At 40.3% G+C, this 13,828-nt stretch overlaps 1 non-coding gene across 1 annotated transcript; it reads right to left on the reverse strand.

Moving 5' to 3' along the window:
* Positions 1 to 2,202: 2,202 nt before the first annotated feature.
* Positions 2,203 to 2,313, reverse strand: LOC129043306 (small nucleolar RNA SNORA3/SNORA45 family). Its single transcript, XR_008504398.2, has one exon. It is a non-coding gene; the product is annotated as a small nucleolar RNA SNORA3/SNORA45 family (small nucleolar RNA).
* Between the last annotated feature and the right edge of the window lie 11,515 nt (positions 2,314 to 13,828).

Here is a 13,828-nt window from a genome sequence, read left to right on the forward strand (position 1 = left end):
CTGTCTTCCAGGCTGGAGTGGAGTGGCGCGATCACAGTTCACTACAGCCTCCACCTCCCTGTGCTCAAGCTTTCCTCCCACTTCGGCCTCCCAATGTGCTGAGATTCCAGGCGTGAGCTACCACGCCCCGCCTCAGAAAATGCTTTCTAACTTTGTATTTAATATTTACTAAATTCTGTATTTTTCACTGATAAATGTGTCAAAATAATAGGATGTTTGAATAAAGGATCCAAAAGTAATATACTCTATTCAATTCACCATCTTTACTCAATTTTAAGCAAAATTTTCTCATGCGTATCATTATGGACTCGTGGCCTCTCATAGATTCAATGCGATTTAATCAACTGCAATAATTATTATTTTTGCTGCTCAAATTGACACACTTTGGCCAGTGGGGGGCCCTGTTGTGTTCTTTTGACACAGTCCCATTACTATGAATTATTTCTTGCCTCTTGGTACATACAGCAAGTTGCCTCAGGCTCATAATGGCTCCTGGAATCAGTCATTTCTCCAGGGTATCCTGGAAAGATGCCATAATCTCAGCATTAAGTGCACACATTAGGTTTATTCTCTTAAGCCCTTGTTACTAGTTCATTTTAGCTGACAGAATTGGAAAACATATACTCTTTTTTTTCTTTTAAAAAGCATGGGTTTCTATTGATATTTCTAATTCAGTTCTGACAGTATGACTCCCAATTAAAGCATTTAGATTTTATTATTTCCTTCTCTTTCCTTATACTTGAAATCTTGATTCCAAACAAAATTAATCTAATTACTAATTTATCTGATAAAATTATTAAATAAAATTTAAGATTTCTTTGTAGTTGTTTTTATCCTTTTACTGTATGCCACTAAGATGTGTAATCAAATTATTTTCTTGTAGAGTCACTCCTCATAGCTTATTCTGTGAGGCTTTGTTTTATATAAACCATGTATGATTAATTTGTTTTCAGTTCTGGGAGGTTGTCAGTATAACTAGCTGGCAGTTTTCCTAGAAGGTGGCAGTTTTCAGCCAAGAGGTTTTTTTCTTTTGTGATAATAAACCTTTGAGTATGGTAGAAAACTGTTCTCAGAGTCTACCTTATGAGACGCGGGTGAAGGGAAAATCAAGCAAACGAATTTCCCCAGTTCTGTATGAAAATTTCATTTAGCCATTATCTGATTCTTATGTAGTGACCAGGTGCAACATTACACACAGAAGGTTCATATGCACAAGTTCTGGATGGCACCCAATTCTATCTTCTACTATTCAATTTCTGGCAATATTAGAACCCACGTAGCTTCATGTATTTCATTACAATTTAATTTAGTAAATAGTAATGATATTAAAGCCTTTAAAATTTATTCTCTCTCTTCTTTGAGCTTCCCTTTATAATATATAACATTTCCTACCAACATATTATTATATTATACCAAAGTTTACAATGCATAAATCCAAGTGATTCTCTAAGCTGGTTTTATCATAACCTAGTCCCCAAATCTTTAATTTTCCTTTTTCTCTAGTTTCTCTTTATCTATATAGAATGTATCTTCTTAATGCCTCTTAGTCGACTAAGATTTTTTTTTGAAATACAAACAATTCCTTTCTCTCCTGGCCTTCTGCAGCCTAGACTTATCTGAAAAGAGACTTAACTTTATTTTCAGCCATTCTGAAATATTCAAATATTCTGCCTTTTCTTTCTTTCTTTTTTTTTTCTTTAGGCAGAGTTTCACTCTTGTTGCCTAGGTTGGAATGCAATGGCATGATCTCGGCTCACTACAACCTCCACCTCCTGGATTCAAGCAATTCTCCTGCCTCAGCCTTCCAAGTAGCTGGGATTACAAGTGTGCACCACCATGCTCAGCTAATTTTGTATTTTTAGTAGAGGTGGGGTTTCACCATGTTAATCAGGCTGGTCTCGAGCTCCTGACCTCAAGTGATCCACCTGCCTTGGCCTCCCAAAATACTGGGATTATAGGTGTGAGCCACAATGCCCAGCCATATTCTGCCTTTTCTAGATGGAAAATATTCTAATTATTTCTAGGATGTGCCTTCTTAATGGCTTGAGGATTGCAGTGCTAATGGTTTGAGGCTGAATTTTTCTTTGTTCTTTTTAATTTTTTTATTTTTTAAAACTTTACAATACACCATGGCAGGTACCATCTGCCTGATAGGTGTGAGGAAAGATGACTGCCAGCCTGCTGTCTAAAACCCCAGGCAGGGCATGTTTCTAATCTGGGCACCAATTGCCCCCACCAGTGAATCAAGACCAGCAGATTCTCTGCAAGTGCCCTAACACACCGGGACACTCGAAATGTGACTTGAGTCTTGGTGAGGCCGAATTTTATATGAGATTAAGAGGCATCTCCGGTTGGCATCTTTGAAAGTGGAACATCAGGACACTTGTTGGAACTCTACTCAAGGCGATTTTGGGTGACTCTGGGGGCAGAGAAGGAGGAGGAGGTCAATTATTTGGTCTTTAGCTGTTGTGAGATCGGGGGCGGAGTGTGGTCTTAGTGGGTCACACTTGAACAGGAAATTGACAGGACTTCTCAGTGGTTCTCTCAACATCTTTAGTGAGGTTTTGGTTACTTTCTTGGCAACTTGTGTCAGAACCTAATCTTTCCATGTATACATGAAACAATCTAGTTGGCATGGTGACTTCCCTGGTCCTCCTTTAAATGTTTCAGGATATCATAGTTCCAGGATCCATAAAGGGGAAATTAAAATTTGGGGTCACCCCTGGTGTACCTATTGCAGATTTAAAAGACCATGCACTATAATGGTCCGTTACAAACTGAGGAAGGCTGGAAGTGTCCTGCTGACATTTAGACATGGTGGTGCCCATGGCGAGTCGATCTAGGTTAGGGAGGAAAGCAGGATATCCTCTTATTGGATGTTATAGGAAAGATATAAGGGAGGGGGTGTGAAATCAAGGCTAGACAAAAAGATTTAATTTTTGATACCTACCCAAGACCAGAGGGTGCTGAGCTAGAGTTGAGTCTAAACATGGTAACCCAGGATCGCAAAGGCAGGTGAGGAGGTGAAGTCTACAGGAAGACAAGAGGCTCACCAAAGACTGGAGGCTCGTCCGCAGCCTCCTTTGCTGAGCTCAGGTTCCCTACTACTACAAATTCTCGTGGAAATGAGGATTATAGTTTCAAACTTTAAATTAAGACTCTGTCACATCCTAATCTGTACACAGGAAGAGGAGATAGAGAAGCACGCACACATCAGTGGCTCAACTCCCCAGCCTTCTTAGAATCTTAAGTTTTGTTTGCTCTGTTGATATTTTTGTGTGTGTATGTAATAAATATGAGAAATTAATTTAATGACTTACATAACCCATTTACTGAGTAACCCAGAACATAACTGAGAGTCGCTTTTCTCTGTGCAGGAGATCCCTGGGAAGCAGTGAAGTATGTGGGGAGGGGCACCTGCCTCAAGTGGGGCTGCAGTGCTTCTGGGAGTGGGGAGTGGGATAATCATCATGCAAAATCCTTGCTCCTCCACTCAGACCAGTGGACACTTACTAAATGTTCCCCTGTTATTCACAGTAACATTTGCTTTAGGCTTTTGTACTTATTAGCTCACCACAGTGTAATTCTTAACAATCCATGGAACGGTCAGCGGGAGGCTGACTTGAGGTTTATATATCCCAATTATCATTGACACTTATTTTCAGAAAAAGTGAGTTGCCAGTTACCAAAACAGAATGGCTCGGTCCCTTCCACCATTGAATATTGATGCAGCTCTTGCCCATTGACTATGTCCTATTATATAACCAGATGTTATAATAACTTGAGTCCATATTCGTCCTCACATTCGGCCCAACCCAAGCATGGTGGGGAAAGGGCAATAATTTGCCCCAGATGGCCCCACAGGAGATAGCAGACATATTGTAGCTAGCGTCATTTTTTCCACCAAAAGGATCAGTGTTGAGTTCGTGTATTTAGCAACCTTGTCGATCCAGGTGAAGTAGGACTGCGACTCCAGATTTTAACAGCAGCCAGTATCAGAAGAAGTAGGGGACCAGGCTGCTGCCTCACGCCTGTAATCCCAGCACTTTGGGAGCCCAAGGTGGATGGATCATGAGGTCAGGAGATCAAGACTATCCTGGCTAACACGGTGAAACCCCATCCCTACTAAAAATACAAAAAAATTATCCAGGCATGGTGGTGTGTGCCTGTAGTCCCAGCTACTCGGGAGGCTGAGGCAGAATTGCTTGAACCCGGGAGGTGGAGGTTGCAGTGAGCTGAGATCACGCCACTGTACTCCACCCTGGGCGAGAGAGCGAGATGCCATCTCAAAAAACAAAACAAAACAAAACAAAAGTAGGGGCAGGGAAACACTAGAAGAAATATAGGAAATTATTCGAAATTAGTCACCATTTTGAATAACTTGGGTTTTACGTTGTATTGTCCCTTGTTGTTTCCTGTGCTTTTAACTTACACTTCTGTACTCCTTGGTTTGTTTTATTAAATGACCCACACCTTGTCTTCTATGTTCCTATCCTCCCTAATCAATATATTACCATGTAATGGGTAATTATAATATTTGGCTCTAGTTTAGGCCATCGGTTTAAATTCCATTGCACGACATGATGACATCAAGCTGGAGTAGGTACATCAACATATTATTGTTAGTGGTGTTAACAGGGAGAGAGAAGACTGTATTCGCCTGATTCCTAAGAGAGCTCATGAAAACTGAGAATTACTTATGATAATTTTTCAATATAGAAACAAAATTAGGCATAGGATTGACAGAACAGGAATAGCCGCATTCAATTTACTACAGTCCACAGTTAACCACTGTATTAATTAGAGTTCTTAGGTTCCAAGAAGTAGTAGAACCTAACTTAAGCAAAGAAATTTATTGGAAAGATTCTGGAGGATTACAGACCCAATAGGAACCTTAAGAACCATGCTCCAAAGTAGGCAAGAAGTTAGTTCCTAGAAAACTAGGAAGCAGGAGCCATGGCAGTGGTCCCAGCAGAAAGCTAGGGCCAGAATACCACCATTGGATTGATTCTTCAGCCGTTCCTTTAGTCTTCAAAGGAAGCAACCCACAGGCCAATTTTGTTCATTTTCTGACTTCCTGGCTGTACCGGTGTACCGATAGGTCAGGAGACATCATTTTGCCTCCTTTTTTGGGAGGCAGGCACCTAAAAATACTATTTCAACCAGACCATGAACATTTGGAGGGAAGTAATTTCTCTAAATGTGCAGCCAAAGGCAACGAATGTCCTCTGCATTTACCAGGGAACGCACCTCTGGCAAAGACCAGAGCAATAGAGGGGAGTGGAGGTTTAAGCTACCCCAGGGTACCTAATTCCTGCATTCAGCTGTGATGGGTCTCAGTCCTCTAAGCCCCTTGTGCTATTTCATGCTCATTGTTTAGGTTACAATAGAGGATTCTGGCGGGGCGTGGTGGCTCATGCCTGTAATCCCAAAACTTTGGGAGGCTGAGGCGGTAGGATCACTTGAGCCCCAGAGTTTGAGACCAGCCTGGGCAACAAACACCCCGTCTCTACTAAAAGTTAAAAAAAAAACTAGCCTGGCGTGGTGACACACACCTATAGTCCTAGCTACTAAGGAGACTGAGGCGGGAGGATTGCTTGAGCCCGGGAGGTTGAGGCGGCAGTGAGCCGAGATTTTGCCACTGCACTCCAGCCTGGGTGACAAAGTGAGAACCTGTCTCAAGAAAAAGAATAGAGGATTCCAAAGACTCTAGTTTTGAATAACCCAGTTACAGTCCCTCCCAAAATTTACTCTCCACCCATTCAAGGATAGTTTCTTTTTCCCCTCGGGACTATAATAAATAGTTATTACACCACTCCTGGGAAGGGGAGAGTGACCCTGTGATGACAGGTAATGCACCAGGCCTGTGCGGCTTGCTTGGCGTGTCAGCACGATTTAGTCAAATTGCACACTCATGGCTCCATAAGTTCCAGTGGCTGTGGAGGTTCTTTTCACTTCTTAGGGTCTTCAGGCCTGGCTGATCATCACATTCCATTTCTCTTGGTTATCATGGTTGGTGCAATGTGTCTCAGTTGCTGGAATATTCTACAGCAATGAAGAAACAGTGCCCTTAGGAGTATGCTTGTCTGAGAATAAAATGAATGTAAAATAAGGCAGAACGAACAATGTTTGAACTCTTAAGACTAATCCTGCATAAAGTTAGAGCTCTTCATGGACACATCAGTTCTGTGATCCAGGAAATAAATTGTCTTTGGAGAAATAGCGAGTGTGGGGAAGACCTGACTGGGATTGAGATAGAATTTCCCCATAGGGGCCAAGCGCAGTGGCTCACAGCTGTAATCCCAGCACTTTGGGAGGCCGAGGTGGGTGGATCACGAGGTCAGGAGTTCAAGACCAGCCTGGCCAACATGGTGAAACTCCATCTCTACTAAAAATACAAAAATTAGCTAGGCATGGAGGCGCATTCCTGTAATCCCAGCTACTCGGGAGGCTGAGGCAGGAGAATTGCTTGACCTGGGAGGTGGAAGTTGCAGTGAGCTGAGATTGAGCCACTGCGCCCCAGCCTGGGCTACAGAGTGAGACTCCATCTCAAAAATAAAAAAAACCAAAAATTTCCCTATAGGTAGGTGAGATAGGAACCTCCTGCTCACCACCATCTCCCTTTCTCACCTGGCTCCTGTCACCCAGAGGCAACTATTTTCAAATTTTTGAGATGGATGTTTGGGTATTTACCTTCTGTTTTGGCATACACTTTTGTAGCTCTCCTATTCCAAAGTTGATGGCTGTTATGCCTCCTACTTAGTTACCATTTTGGGTTTTCCCTTTACTTTTTAAAATTTTGTTTTATTTATTTATTTTTTTGAGACAGACTCTCACTTTGTTGCCCAGGCTAGAGTGCAGTGGCACGATCTCAGCTCATTGCAACCTCTGACTCCTGGGTTCAAGCAATTCTCCCACCTCAGCCTCCCAAGTAGCTGGGATTACAGGTACATGCCACCAAGCCCGGCTAATTTTTGTATTTTTAGTAGAGACAGGGTTTCACCATGTTGGCAAGACTGGCCTCGAACTTCTGACCTCAAGTAACCCGCCCACCTGAGCCTCCCAAAGTGCTGGGATTACAGACGTGAGCCACTGTGCCTGGCCTCCCTTTACTTTTATTCCTAGAATTCTCTTGGTTTGGATTCACTTTTTTCTGAATCCCATGCCTTCCTCTCATCTGATTTATTTTCTTTCTATTTATTTATTTATTTGAGACAAGATCTCACTCTGTTACTCAGGCTGGAGTGTAGTGGCGTGAACTGGGTTCACTGCAGCCTCAACCTCCTGGGCTCAAGTGATTCTCCCACCTCAGCCTCCCGAGTAGCTGGGACTACATGCTCATGCCATCACACCCAGCTAATTTTTGTATTTTTTGTAGATATGGGGTCTCACTATGTTGCTCAGGCTGATCTCAAACTCCTGAGCTCAGGCCATCTGCCCACCTCGGCCTCCCGAAGTATTGGGATTACAGGCACGAGCCAGCATGCCTGGCCTATTTTCTTATTTTGGTGAAATACATCCTTCAGTAGCTTCCTGAAAAAGAATACATGGGAGATCATTTGTTCCAGTCCCTACATGCCTGATAATGTGTTTTACTCTGACATTTGATTAATAATTTGGTCCAAATTGTATATTGAAATTAATTTTCTCTCACAATTTTAAGAACATCTATAGAGAAGTCTAATGCTTTCCTCCTGGTACTCTGCATGTAACTAACTTTTTTTTGTGTGGAAGTTTTTAGGATATTCTCTGAATCAGATATCTATTTTGGCAAAACAAATTATCCCTAAACTTAGTGGGTTTGATTGAACGTTTATCATCTCATTATTTCCATTTGGTCAGGAATCTAGGTTCAGTTTAGCTAGGGCCTCTGGCTCAGGGACTCCCAAAACACTGCAGTCAGGGTTTCAGCTGGGGCTGCAGTAAGGTTTGATATAATTAATATAATTTTCTTCTGCTTTCACAGACTTCTCATCAAGCTGGAGATAATGAAATAATATTTGAACTGCTGAGAGAGAAAAAATAAGCATCGACCTACCATTCTTTATCTAGCAAAAATATTGTTTAGAAATGAAGATGAAATAGAGTTTTTCAGGTAAATGGAAACTGAGAGAATTTGTCGCCTATAGACCTGCACTATCAAAAATACAAAAAGAGAAATGATACCAGATAGAAACCTGGACACATACAGAGCAATAAAGAATATTGGAAATGGTAAATATGGGCTAAAGTAAAAGATTTTTCTTATTTTTCAACTGTCTCTAGAAGACAATTGAATATTTAAAATAGTAGTAGTAGTAATAATAATAATGCATTGTTGGATTTGAAGCATATGTAGAAAGCATGATGACAATGGCACAAAGGAAAGGAAGGGAAAATGGAAGCCTGTTGTTCTAAGGTTCACATTATAACTGAAGTAACATAATATTTTATGAAGGTAGACTATGGTAAGTTAAGGATATATATTGAAATCTTAGAAGAACCATTAAAACAGTAAAACTAGGAGGTATAGCTAATAATCCAAGAGTGGAGGTTAAAAAAAATCCCAAAGCTTAATAAACCCAAAAGAGGGTGGGGAAAAAAGGACCAAAATATCTATATAATATATGGAAAGGTAATAGTTAGATGATATATTTAAACCCAAACCTGTCAATAATCAAATTAAACATAAATGGTCTAAACAGTCCAATTAAAAGGCAGAGATTGTTGGACTGGATAAAAATAGCTAAACCCAACTATATTTTGTTTATAAGAAAACTAAGTTAAATATAAATATCCCTATAAAGCAAAAGTAAAAGAATAGAAAATGATAAAATACTAGTCAAAGACTAGTGAAAAGAAAGTTGGAATGGCTATATTAACAGCAAGAAAAAGCATAATTTAAAATAGAACTTTTACTAGGAATTAAGAAGGATACTTCAGAATGGTAAAGGAATCAAGGAACGTAGTAATCCTAAATGGGCATGATAGAGCTTCAAAATTAATAAAGCAAAAAAGATGAAACAGAAAGAGACTATCTATAATTATAGTTGAAGATAAATACTCTTCCTTCAGTGATTGGTAAAACAAGCAGACAAAAAATGTCAATTATACAGAAAAAGGGAACAACGCTTGTATTAGAGTTCTCCAGAGAAACAGAACCAACAGGATTGATCTATCTATCTATCTATCTATCTATCTATCTATCTATCTATCTATCATCTATCTATCTACCATCTGTTAACATTTAAGGAATTGACTCGTGACTGTAGGGGCTTGACAAGTCCAAAATCTGTAGGGTAGGCTGGCAGGCTGGAGACTCAGGGAAGAGTTGTCATTCAGGTCCACAGGCAGTTTCCTGGCAAAACTCTTTCTTGCTTGGAGGAGGCTGGTCTTTGTTCTATTAAGGCCTTCAGCTAACTGGATACATCAGCCTACTCACGTTATGAAGGGTGATCTGCTTAATTCAAAGTTGACTTATTCAAATGTTAATTTCATAGAAAACAAAAGTGATGTTTCCCACAGAAGCATCCAGACTAACATTTGACCAAGTATCTGGACACTGTGGCCCAGCCAAGCTAAGATATTATACATAAAGTTAATCATCACAACTCTGATCAGACTTGACCCAAAAACTGACAAACTACATACTCTTTTTAAGTTTGCATGGAACATTTACCAAGACAAGCCATAAAACCAGTGTCACTAGATTTAAAAGGATTAATATCAAACAGAGTGCTCCTCACATCACAATGAAGTTAAATTCATTAAGAGGAAGATATCTGGAAGCTCCCTAAATATGTGGAAATTGGATCATATACTTCCAAATAATTCATGAATTTAAGAAGAAATCACAAAGAATGTTATAAAATATTTTTAACTGAATAAAAATGAAAACTCGATATATCAAAAATTTTTGGTATGCAGCTTAAAGCAGTGTTTAGTGAAAAGCTTATAGCTTTAAGTGTTTATATTAGAAAAAGAAGTCTAAAGTAATTCATGTAAGTTTTCATCTTAAACTAGAAATAGAGTAAATAATGGAAGGTAACCAATAGAAAAAGTAAATGAAACAAAGAAGTTGCTTTATTTTTAAAAATCAATAAAATTGATAAACTTCTAGCTAGACTGCTCATGAAAAATTGAAAGTAAACACAAATTATGGATATTTGGTATGAATAAGAGCATATCACTATAGAGCCTAAGACCTTAAAAGGATATTAAAGAAATAGTATGAACAACTTTATGCTAATATATTGACAATTTAAGTAAAATGGACACATTCCTTTAGAAAAAAATTACCAAAACTGGGCCAGGTGCAGTGGCTCATACCTGTAATCCCAGCACTTTGGGAGACTGAAGTGGGAGGATCACCTGAAGTCAGGAGTTTGAGACAAACCTGGCCAAAATGGTGAAATACCATCTCTACTAAAAATTACAAAAAAATTAGCCGGGTGTGGTGGATTACATGCCTATAATCCCAGCTCTCGGGAGGCTGAGCCAGAAGAATTGCTTGAACCCGGGAGGTGGAGGTTGCAGTGATCTGAGATTGCGCCACTGCACTCCAGCCTGGGGGACAGAGCCAGACTCTGTCTCAAAAAAAAAAAAAAAAAATTACCAAAACTGACTACAGAAGAAATAAAAAATTGAATAGCCTTACATTGTTAAATAATTTTTATTTATAATTAAAGATTTTTTATAAAGAATACTCTAGGACCATAAGGCTTCACAGGTTAATTGTATTAAATATTTAAGGAAAAAATAATACCAATCTTATTCATAGTCTTTCAGAAAATAGAGGCGTATCCATTTTTCTAACTCATTTTAAGAAATAGCATCATTCTAATATCAAAAGCAAACAAGGACATTGCAAAGAAGAAGGGGAAGAAGGAAGAGGAGGAGAAAGGGAAGCAGGAGATGGAGAAGAAGGAAGGCAGGTACAGTGCAATATTTCTCATGAACATAAACACAATTTTTTAAAAAGTATTAACAGGCTGGGCTTGGTGGCTCACACCCGAAATCCCAGCACTTTGGAAGGCCAAGGCGGGCGGATCACAAAGTCAGGAGTTCAAGACCAGCCTGACCAACATGGTGAAACCCTGTCTCTGTAACGGAGAATGGTGGTGCATGCCTGTAATCCCAGCTACTCAGGAGGCTGAGGCAGGAGAATCACTTGAACCCAGGAGGTGGAGGTTGCAGTGAGCCGCGATCATGCCACTGCACTCCAGCCTGAGCAACAAAGCGAGACTCCATCTCAAAAAAAAAAAAAAGTATTAACAAATTAAATTTAGTAATATATACAAAAGAGACTATATTATAATCAAGTAGGGTTAATTCCAGAAATCCAAGGTTGAATTAACTTTAAAAAGTCAACTAATTAAGTCACTAAGTTAATGAATAAAGGGGACAAACTGTATTGTCATTTTAATAGATGCAAAAAAAGCACATAACATTTAAATCCATGTAAGATGTCTAAGCAAACTAGTAATAAAAGGGAACTCCCTCAACCTGATAAAGGGCATCTGCAAAACACCTGGAGCTAACATCATGCTTAATAGTAAAAGACTGAATTATTTCATCCAAAGATTGAGAACAAGGCAAAAATGTCTGCTTTCAGTCTTTAAATCAACATAATACTGGATCACCTATGCAGTGCAAAATAAAGCAAAGGAAAAAAAAAAGAGTCATAGAGATTGGAAAGAAAGAAGTAAAACTTTCTTTATTCTTGGAAAAAATAATCATGTATATAAACAATCTCACAAAATCTACAAAACATCTAGAAATAATAAATGAGTTGAGCAGGGTAGCAGGATACAAGGGCAGCATACTAGCCATTAATTTACAATAGCATCAGAAAGCATGAACATAAAGATTAATTTAACAAAATGTGTGTAAGATCTGCACACTAAAAACTACAAAATTGTAGGTCCACATTTGAAAATGCACCCAAAGGCAGGCACTGTGAGCTGCACAACCACACACTCATTTCCAACCCTCTTGCCTGCCTCTGTCTAGGAGCTGAAAAAAGCTACGTACCCAGTTTTATTTACTTACTTATTTATTTTGCAGCTACCCTTGCAGCTAATGGTGGTCAAAGGACCCATTTGTGGCAAATCAGATAGATGTATGATAACCTTCCAGGCCACTTCTGGGACAGCTACACCCTCCAGCTTCCTGCCCTGGATGTAGATGTGCTGCCTGAAGCTGCGAAAACCTTCCAACCAGGAAGTGGCGCACTAAGGTGACAAGTATTCTGAGAGCTCTGACTGCCTACTTCCGTATTTCCTGTAATATTAAATAATTGATTGCCATTATTGCTTAAATTAGTTAGCTGTCCTGTTACTTACATTCCATGCTGATACATGACCTCACACAACTGGGAATAGATAATGGCCCCCAAAAGATTAGGAATTCTGCTGGTCATGGTGGCTCACACCTATAATCCCAACACTTGGAAGGCCAAGGTGGGAGGATCGCTTGAAGCCAGGTATTTAAGACCAGCCTGAGCAGTGTAGTGAGACCCTGGTTCTACAAAAAATAAAATAAAATAAAATGGCCAAGGCAGGCAGATCACTTGAGGTCAGGAGTTCAAGATCAGTCTGGCTAACATAGTGAAACCCTGTCTCTACAAAAAAAATACAAAAATGAGCCGAGTGTGGTGGCATGTGCCTGTGGTCCCAGCTACTCAGGAGGCTGAGGTGGGAGGATCGCTTGAGCTGGGAATGCAGAGGTTGCAGTGAGCCGAGATTGTACCACTGCCCTCCAGCCTGCATGACACAGCGAGACCGCGTCTCAAAAAAAAAAAAAAAAAGGAAGTAAAAAAAATTAGCCAGGCATGGTGGCACACACCTGTAGTCCCAGCTACTCAGGAGACTGGGGCATGCCAGGCTTGACCCCAGGAGTTTGAGGTTGCAGTGAGCTATGATCACACCACTACACTGCAGCCTAGGTGACAGAGTGAGACCCTGTCTTTAACAACAACAACAAAAGGACAGGAAGTCTCATTTGGGAGTCTCGCAATTCTAATTGAGTGAATGCAGTTTCTCTTCATTCTCCTTCCTCATCTCAGTTCGGAAGAGCTCCTATAGAACCCCTTAAAGCTGATGTCCATATGGAGAATAAGCACTTACAGAGTAAGGGAGGCTAAATTTGGGACTTGCACTCAACAGACAGTGCCCTGAGTGTCTGCAGGGTCCCTTCCCCACCTTACTCCAGAGGGTCCAGGAGGCCACAGTGCGGAGCAGAGGTGGCCCCCAGGAGTGTGCACTGCTGTGTTTACAGTCTTCGCAGCCTTTGTGTGATGATTTAAGTGAAGTTGCTGAGAGGTTTAAGAATTGGGAAATAATCACTTTGAATCTCTTATAATTGCTATTAAATCATAAATTTCCTGTAATTAATAGAACTCAGGAGCAAGTGGTAACCACGGCATTTTTTCAGGGTCGGCTCTCAGTCAATGGAGTAGCATTAACACCCATGTGTTTCATAAATGTTAGAATTGCTGTTTTCTAGAGACAACTGTACATTTTCTTCTCCCACCCGCAGGGATTGAGCTTCTTAGTGTTTGGACTTGTTGTGCCAAAATTGGTTTTCATCTAAACAAACCAACAATTCTAGATAGCTAATAGCCCCAATCACCTTTCCATTAACTGCTGGAATTTGACAGGTGCCCCAGAAATACCTTGGGACATTCATTTGAAGTTTAAATGAAGGGGACACATTTAGGCAGCTCTAGAAACATGAAGGCAGCTCTAGCTTTGCTCTCCTCAGCCCCATGCCCTCCTCAGCCCAGCCACAAGCGTAGCCCCTTGTGTTACTCATCAAGTCCAGTATGAGAACCAACAAGCTGGCCAAT

Source organism: Pongo pygmaeus, chromosome 7 (assembly GCF_028885625.2).
Source record: "Pongo pygmaeus isolate AG05252 chromosome 7, NHGRI_mPonPyg2-v2.0_pri, whole genome shotgun sequence".
Lineage (NCBI taxonomy): Eukaryota > Metazoa > Chordata > Mammalia > Primates > Hominidae > Pongo > Pongo pygmaeus.